We start from the raw sequence: 10,181 nt of genomic DNA on the forward strand, positions 1-10,181 counted from the left end.
ATATGCAATTTTTGTAACTTTTGCTCGGCGACAACGGAAAATGCGATGGATAGCTAGATTGATCACATGGGTAAGTTTGGAACCTTAATTCTTAGTGGGAAATATTTTAGAGAAAATAAAATATCGGGATTGAGCGGGGTTATGGAATTTGACCATTTTACCCCTACCTTTAGAAATACCTAAGTTATAACCTAAAGGGCATTTTAGTCCTTTTAAAGGGGGGATTAGGTGGCTAATTTTGAGGATGACACCTAGCTATTTGGGAAGCAAAGGATTGATCAAAATCCTTTTTCCAAGTTAAAAAAAAAAAAGAAAAGAAAAATGAAAAGTCATTTCCTCTTGAAGTCTCTCTCTCTTTCTTTCGGCTGGGACAAACCAAGGGCAAGAAACAATCTTCTTTTTCATTTCTATGAGTTTTCAGCAAGGATTCAAGGGGGGAAATCAACCTAAGGTAAGCCCTAATGATCCTCTTCTCTAATTTTCAAGTTTTGAATTAGTTGAAGTAGTGAAATTATGTTATAGGAGCTGTTAGGGTTTGATATTTGTTTCGTTCGAATTCTAGGGCTAGTATGAGTTGATTTTAGCCCATAGCAGCTGGTTTTGAGGTTTATGGTTAGTTTTATGCAACTTTGAGCTTTGAGTTCAAAGCTTTAAGCTTTAATGGCAATTTGAGATTTGTTGATTTGTTCTGTGAAATACTGGCTGAGTTTTATTGTTTATGCATTGTATAGGTACCCTGGAGAGTTTGGTTAAGTTTGGGATTGAATTGAGTTAAGGGGGTTGGTTTTTGTGTTCCCAGCACAGAACCGGTCGACCGGTTCTGGGGGACCTGTACCAACCGGTCGACCGGTTGGTGTCCAGTTTTTGGACTTCCGGTTGGGACCGGTGTGCCGGTTGGGGGAATTTTCGGAACCCTAGTTTTTCCCAATTTTGAGATATTAAGGGTATTGCCATGTGGTTTATCGATAGGAGAACTTTTAGTTTCAAGTTTAAGTTCCCGAAAAGTGATTTAGCGAGTCACTCATCGGTGTTACAATTAATGTGATTAGGGCATCCATCTAGCACGAGCATTTCCGTTCAGGTCGGCCAGCACACTTGAATTCGGAAAACAGGTAAGAACTGTATGTAACGTGTGATATGAGATATGTGCATGTTGTATGTAACACCCTAACTAACTTAGGCGTATTACGTGATTTTTAAACATACTGTGCAGCTCGTTGCTAATCAACGAGGTTTATGGAAAAACGTGATTAATTAAAATTTTGCTTTTTCATTAAACTTATAAACTATTTTACCAAAAAGTCTCGGGATCCCGATTTATAAAAATATTTACAAACGTTTTCACTGTTCAACTTTTACATCAAAATAAAGTCGTCTAACGACAATTACAAAATCTCAGCCGTGCTGTCCCGAGGATCGTACGCTCCAGGCCTAACCGCCCCGACATGTACAATCCCATAAGCTCGCTCACGGTCCATCAGCAACTGCCTTGCCTTTACCTACACATGCAACGTAAGCGCGGGTCGACGGACTCGGTATGAAAAGCATAATAATATCATACATAAAAATTGCCGTGTCCAACACGATGCGAGTCCGCTATCGCCATGTCCAACATGGTGCGAGCACTACTTGCCATGTCCAACATGGTACCGAGTTTTGAACGTTCGGGGGACGGTACTATTGACAAGTATCCTCTGATCGGTCGAACCGGTCATACTCCGGCTGCTAGTCATACTCCGGCACATGCAGACGGGATAGGTCAATAGCTGAACCACCAACCGGTGTCGGCTGATCGGTCGAACCGGTCATACTCATTTCTTGGTCATACTCCGGCTGTACCGACGTGACGGGGTTGGGTGGTTCGAAGCCTAAATACATATCTAATGTAATCTAACGGGCTTCCTACATGCACGCTAAACATGTAAACTACATATGCATCTTGTTATACTAATCTTACCGGATTAGATTTCGGGTGTGGTCAACTTTGTGGAATCAGGCGAACGGCGGACATCGGCTCCTAAACCATAAAAACCACAACGCTATAAGTGACACGCTAAATCACTTCCGGGGACTAAAACTCGAAACTAAAAGTTTCCTATCGATAAAAAGCATGGCAATACCCCTAAAAACCCAAAAACGAGGAAAACTAGGGTTCGAAAAATCCCCCATCCGAAGTCCGGTTGCCCAACCGGAATTCCGGTTTGGGAAAATACGAACCCCATCCGAATTCCGGATGCTCAACGGAATTCCGGTTCCTCGCGACGACAACCAAAAATTCCCATACCTTGACCAATTCGAACCCAAATGGTCCCAAACTTTCCAGACCTCCTACATAGGTCCCAAATGACCATTTCAAGGCCTCAAACCTACCCAGAAACCTCACAAGCAAATTTCACCATTGAAGACCAAGCTTTGAGTTCAAGAACTCAAACTTGGTTAAACCCTCTAGCATGCACCCTAGCCTAGTTAATTCTACTTAACTAAGCATTAAAACACCTCTGCAAACTAACAATAACAACCAGCAATAACACAGAAACTAAACATGGCATTTTCTCACAAAAATCATCAATTTTCACATATAATTTAAAAGCTTGAACAATCTAGCTACTCATGCTCCACACAACTCATTTAACATCAAAACTCATGCTTTGAACAACATAAATCAACAACAAAACACAGCAGAAACAACTCTCAAAAAACACATGCATTATCATCCATTTTCATCATTTTTCTTCAAGAATTTAAAGAGGAAGGGCCTAGGAAACACATACCACACAAGAGATCAATAAAGTAGCAAGTTAGAGCTTGAATCACCAAAGAAAACCAGCCCTTGGAACCCCCAAGCCTCAGCCGAAAGAGAGGAAAAAGAGAGAGAGAGTTTTTCTATTTTCTTTAAAATTTGCCTAAGTGTTGAAATTTTGAGAAAAAAAAGATTTATAACATATTACTCATTTAACAAAAACACTTAACCATTTCAGCCAAATAATCACTTAAACAATTAATTATTTTCCATTTAATAAATCACATAAGACAAAATATCATTGGGGCAAAAAGACCATTTTGCCCCTCCATACTAAAACCACAAGATAACCACTAAAGGGGTATTTTTGGGACATTCTAAATTCCCGGCCATTCCCGACATTCCCAATGTCTAAAAACCCGTCCCCAAAATACTAACATACTAAGTTGTGATTTCTACTGAGCCAAACGCCGCGTTCCAAAATACCGGACACCGGAAATGCGAAATATAAAAACTGCTGATAACATAATTATGCATATCTGAATTCCATAAATAACAATGATAAATTATTTAAATAGCTATAAATAATTTCCTGATTAACATAAATAACTGCTAATTTCCAAATTAACTAAGCGGGCTTTACAACTATCCCCCCCTTAAAAGGATTTCGTCCCCGAAATCTAACCTGAATAACTCTGGATATTGAGCTCGCATATCTGATTCTAGCTCCCAGGTGGCTTCTTCCACCTTACTGTTTCTCCAGAGAACCTTGACCAACGCTATGGTCTTATTCCGAAGGACTTTATCCTTTCTATCCAGGATCCGCACCGGTTTGTTCCTCATAGGACATATCTGGCTGAAGCTGAAGGCTCTCATAACTGATAATATGAGAGGGGTCTGAAACGTATTTTCTCAACATTGAGACATGAAATACGTTGTGCACTTCGATAAAGCCGGAGGCAATGCTAACCGATATGCCACTTGACCTATCTTCTCGAGAATCTCGAAAGGTCCTGTAAATCTAGGGCATAACTTGCCTCTTTTCCCGAAACGTTTAATCCCCTTCATCGGAGATACTCGCAAAAACACATGGTCCCCTACTCGGAACTCAACATCTCGACGTTTCGGATCTGCGTAACTCTTCTGTCTGCTCTGGGAGGCAAGCATTCTAGCTTTAATCTTCTCTATTGCCTCATTGGTCCGCTGAACTGACTCCGGACCTAAGTATTTCCTCTCCCCTGTCTCATCCCAGTGGATAGGGGATCTGCACTTCCTACCGTACAACAGTTCATAGGGTGCCATCCCTATCGTACTCTGATAACTGTTGTTATAAGAGAACTCTACTAACGGTAGGTATTTATTCCATGAACCCTCAAAGTCCATAACACAGGCTCTCAGCATGTCCTCCAATATCTGAATTGTCCTTTCGGACTGACCATCTGTCTGAGGATGGAATGCTGTACTGAATTTTAGCTTCGTACCCATTGCCCGTTGCAAACTCTGCCAAAATTTGGAGGTGAATTTCGGATCCCTGTCCGAAACAATAGACTTCGGTACCGTGAAGTCTCACTATTTCCACGACGTACGGTTACGCAAGTGATCCACTGAAAATGTTGTTCTGACCGGCAGAAAATGAGCAGATTTCGTAAATCGGTCCACCACTACCCAGATGGAATCAAACATACCCGTGGTCCTAGGTAACCCGACCACAAAATCCATAGTAATATCCTCCCATTTCCATTCTGGTAGGGTTAGAGGCCGTAACAACCTGTTGGTCTCGATGTTCAGCCTTGATCTGTTGACACGTGAGGCATCTCGATACGAATTCTACCAAATTCTTCTTCATACCGTTCCACCAGAAGTACGGTTTCAAGTCTTGGTACATCTTGGTGGTGCCGGGATGCAGAGAATATGGAGTAGAATGAGCCTCCTCAAATATCTCGTTCCTCAAGTCCACACCTGCGTTCGGGACACAAACCCCGGCTTTATACAAAAGCATCCCACTATACGACACCGAAAAGTCCTTGGCTTGACCGGCCAATACCTCATCTCGGATCTTCACTAACTCCGGATCTGTCGTCTGAGCAACTTTTATTCTTTCTAACGGATCAGATTGCGGCGTTAAGTTGTGTAGGCGACCTACCACAAACTCAATCTTGGACCGACCATATCCTCGCTAGGCGAGGTGAGATCCGAACCATGCTAGCTACCCGCCCGGCCCCTTTCACTCGGGGCATCGGCCACTACATTGGCTTTTCCGGGATGATAGAGGATCTCGGAATCATAATCCTTCACTAACTCCAACCAACGCCTCGTCTCATGTTCAAATCTTTACGAGTAAAGAAATACTTGAGACTTTTATGGTCGGTATAGATCTCGCACTTCTCACCATACAAGTAATGCCGCCAAATCTTCGGTGCAAAAACCATTGCGGCCAATTCCAAATCGTGAGTCGGGTATCGTTGTTCATAATCCTTTAGCGACGGGAGGCGTAAGCGATAACCCGATCGGCTTGCATCAATACGCACCCCAAACCCCGTTTGGATGCGTCACAATAGACCACGAACTTCTCCTCGTCCAGAAGGTAAAGCTAGTACCGGAGCGGTAATCAACCTCTCGTTTCGGCTCTGAAAACTAGCTTCGCATTTATACGACCGGATAAATCGGCGATTCTTCTTTGTAAGTTCGGTTAGGGGCATTGAAATTTTGGAGAACCCCTCCACGAACCTACGGTAATACCCGGCTAATCCCAAAAGCTTCGATCTGTCACTGTCTTCGGTCTCGGCCAATCCCTGACGGATTCGATCTTCCCGGGATCCACCTTGATCCCATCCTTACTCACTATGTGCCCTAGGAAGGACACCTGAGACAACCAGAACTCACATTTCTTGAACTTGGCGTAGAGTCTATGTTCTCGAAGTCGTTGCAGTACCATCTGAAGATGTAACTCATGCTCCTCTTCGAGAGTACACGAGGATGTCGTCGATAAACACAATCACACGGATATCGAGGAAATCCTTGAATACTCTATTCATCGGGTCCATGAATCTTTGCGGGAGCATTGGTTAGTCCGAATGACATAACTAGGAACTCGTAGTGTCCATACCTAGTGCGGAAAGCCGTCTTTGGAATGTCCTCCTCTCGGATCCTCAACTGATGATAACCCGAACGGAGATCAATCTTAGAAAAGACCGTCTTCCCCTGAAGCTGATCGAACAAGTCATCGATCCTAGGTAATGGATATTTATTCTTCACCGTCAGCTTGTTCAACTCTCTGTAGTCGATGCACATCCTCATCGATCCCTCCTTCTTCTTCACGAACAAACCGGGGCTCCCAGGGGTGACACCTGGGCCGAATGAACCCTATGTCAAGGAACCCCTGGAGCTGAATCTTTAACTCCTTAAGTTCAGCTGGAGCCATCCTATACGGGGCTTTAGAAACCGGATCCACCCCTGGTGCCAAGTCACTCACAAAGTCAATCTCCGCTGAGGTGGTAACCCTGGAAGTTCTTCGGGAAAAACGTCCAAAAATTCCCGAACCACGCTGATGTCCTCTGGCCGAATGGTGTCTGGCCGAGTGGTGTCCACCACCACGGCCAGAAACCCTAAGCACCCACCGTGCAATAATTCTCTCGGCCGACATAGCGAGATCACCGGGATCCGAGATCCCCGAACCGAACCCACAAATACGAACGGTTCTTCACTTTACGGTTGGAAGACCACCATCTTCCTCTTGCAATCAATGCTCGCCGAATATTTAGATAGGACATCCATTCCTAAAATAATATCAAATTCGACTAAGCTCATCTCTATCAGATCAGCGCTCAACTCTCTACCATCTATCATGATCGGCATAGACCTAATCCACCTATTGGAGATAACCAAGTCTCCGCGAGTAACGGGGTTCCAAACCACGACTCATATCTATCAAAGGGTCTACCCAACTTACTAAAGACTCGGCCGCCACATAAGAACGTGTAGCCCCGAGAATCAAACGACCGAATAAAACGAGTCGTTAATAAGAATCGACTGTAACAACCGATGGGTGGCATCCGCATCGGCTGCGTGATCGCGAATACCCGGGCCGGAGTGGGCATCGGCTGGAGCTCTCGGTGCCTGCGGCCGGGCCGGGGACATTCCCTCTTGAAGTGCCGGGCATGCCACAATGAAAGCATCCCCGCCCCTTGCACTCTCCCGATGGTGCCTCTTGCGGCTAGGGCACTCGGGGTAGGAGAAGCGAGTCTCATTACCACGGGACGACTCCTCCGTGCGGTTCCCCCGAACCTCTTGTTCGACTCGAGCCGCCGAGCCGGTGGGTGCCCTCTTCCTCTCGATCAATGGCCGAACCACTACTCCCCCTGCCGAAGCGATGCGGGAGGGGTGGGAGCTCCGCCACCAACGGAGTACTAGCCGACTCGACATGCACCCCACCGCGCCTCGGCTCGCGGTGCCTTCTTCACCATCGAGCGTAGGTGGTGCGTCGTACGTGGTAATCATCGGGTCATGCCTGATCTTGGGATGCAACCCGTCCAGATACTTCTCCTTTCTGCTGAAGTCGGTCGGCACAATTCCCGAGGCTAACCTCACCAACCGATCAAACTGAGTAGTATACTCAGTGACACTCATGTTCTCCCGCTGGGTCAGGTGAACGAATTCCTTTCTCTTGGCGCTTCTAACCGCCTCGTTGTAGTACTTCGCGTTGAAAAGTTCCTGGAACCTCTCCCAAGTCATGGTGGTGACATCATGAATGCGAGACACCATGTCCCACCATACCGGGGCATCCTCACAGGAACCGAAATGTGGCACACACCACTACTGTCGTTGCGGTGACACCCATAAAGTTCAAGATTCCGGTGATCACCGTAAGCCACCGCTCGGCTTTCGACACATCCGGACCTCCCGGGAATACGGAGGTGCTTGCTTCGAACCGCTCATATAAAGGTTCCAATCGTGGGCCGCCACTACCATCTCGGCACAGGCGGCGAGGCGAGTGCGTGGAACTGCGGCACCGGAACCGGCAGGAGCACCTGCGTCTCAACCTACGAATCTCGAGGTCTTGTTCTTCGATCTGGCTTGCATCTCCGCAAACCGCAACTCCCGGTTCGGGGTTCCACGATCGGGTGGGGAGCACAGGCGGCTTGTGGCGGGTTCTCATCACCCCGACCACGAGCCCTGCCTCGGGGACCTCTACCTCGACCCCTAGCAGGTGGGGGAAACCGAGCTCCCTCTCCCTGATTCGACCCCACTGAGTTGCCTCGACTCCTGGTAGTCCGCCTGGCGTCCATCTAGTTAGAACCGCCTGCGAAACCAAGAGTTGGCATATCAGGTCGTATTCAAGGCGAGCTTACTAATGCCGCTTAATTTGGAAATTAGAAATGAAACATGCGCCTATTCTACTATCAGGCTACTAACATGCTTCCTAACAGGCTTTTCTTTTTCATAGCGAATAAAATAAACTACTAAAGCAATAAAGGCTTACCGAACCGTGAACCGAGCTAGCTGCCGATGATGATTGTACATGTCGTGACGATCTTCGGAAGACAACCAGCGGCTCTGATACCAAATTGTAACACCCTAACTAACTTAGGCGTATTACGTGATTTTTAAACATACTGTGCAGCTCGTTGCTAATCAACGAGGTTTATGGAAAAACGTGATTAATTAAAATTTTGCTTTTTCATTAAACTTATAAACTATTTTACCAAAAAGTCTCGGGATCCCGATTTATAAAAATATTTACAAACGTTTTCCTTTGTTCAACTTTTACATCAAAATAAAGTCGTCTAACGACAATTACAAAATCTCGGCCGTCTTTGTCCAGGATCGTACGCTCCAGGCCTAACCGCCCCGACATGTACAATCCCATAAGCTCGCTCACGGTCCATCAGCAACTGCCTTGCCTTTACCTACACATGCAACGTAAACTGTGAGTCGACAGACTCAGTAAGAAAAGCATAATAATATCATACATAAAACTGACTGCCGTGTCCAACACGATACTGAGTCCCGCTACTGCCATGTCCAACATGGTACTGAGCACTACTGCCATGTCCAACATGGTACTAAGTTTTGAACGTTCAGGGGACGGTACTATTGACAAGTATCCTCCTGATCGGTCGAACCGGTCATACTCCGGCTGCTGGTCATACTCCAGCCTGTACCGACGGGATAGGTCAATAGATCGAACCACCGGCCGGTGTCGGCTGATCGGTCCGAACCGGGTCATACTCCGTGCTTGGTCATACTCCGGCACATGCACCGACGTGACGGGGTTGGGTGGTTCGAAGCCTAAATACATATCTAATGTAATCTAACGGGCTTCCTACATGCACGCTAAACATGTAAACTACATATGCATACTTGTTATACTAATCTTACCCGGATTCCGATTTCGGGTGTGCGGTCAACCCAGGCGAAGAGCGAACGGCGGATCGGCTCCTAAACCATAAAAACCACAACGCTATAAGTGACACGCTAAATCACTTCCCGGGGACTAAAACTCGAAACTAAAAGTTTCCCTATCGATAAAAAGCATGGCAATACCCCTAAAAACCCAAAAACGAGGAAAACTAGGGTTCTGAAAAATCCCCCATCCGAAGTCCAGGTTGCCCGGAATTCGGTTCGAAAATTCGAACCCCCATCCAAATCCGGATGCTCAACCAGATCGGTTCCTCGCAGGCAGCAACCAAAAATTCCCATACCTTGACCAATTCGAACCCAAATGGTCCCAAACTTTCCAGACCTCCTACATAGGTCCCAAATGACCATTTCAAGGCCTCAAACCTACCCAGAAACCTCACAAGCAAATTTCACCATTGAAGACCAAGCTTTGAGTTCAAGAACTCAAACTTGGTCAAACCCTCTAGCATGCACCCTAGCCTAGTTAATTCTACTTAACTAAGCATTAAAACACCTCTGCAAACTAACAATAACAACCAGCAATAACACAGAAACTAAACATGGCATTTTCTCACAAAAATCATCAATTTTCACATATAATTTAAAAGCTTGAACAATCTAGCTACTCATGCTCCACACAACTCATTTAACATCAAAACTCATGCTTTGAACAACATAAATCAACAACAAAACACAGCAGAAACAACTCTCAAAAAACACATGCATTATCATCCATTTTCATCATTTTTCTTCAAGAATTTAAAGAGGAAGGGCCTAGGAAACACATACCACACAAGAGATCAATAAAGTAGCAAGTTAGAGCTTGAATCACCAAAGAAAACCAGCCCTTGGAACCCCCAAGCCTCAGCCGAAAGAGAGGAAAAAGAGAGAGAGAGTTTTTCTATTTTCTTTAAAATTTGCCTAAGTGTTGAAATTTTGAGAAAAAAGGATTTATAACATATTACTCATTTAACAAAAACACTTAACCATTTCAGCCAAATAATCACTTAAACAATTAATTATTTTCCATTTAATAAATCAC

The sequence above is a fragment of the Cannabis sativa genome, chromosome 2 (assembly GCF_029168945.1).
Source record: "Cannabis sativa cultivar Pink pepper isolate KNU-18-1 chromosome 2, ASM2916894v1, whole genome shotgun sequence".
Taxonomy (NCBI): Eukaryota; Viridiplantae; Streptophyta; class Magnoliopsida; order Rosales; family Cannabaceae; genus Cannabis; species Cannabis sativa.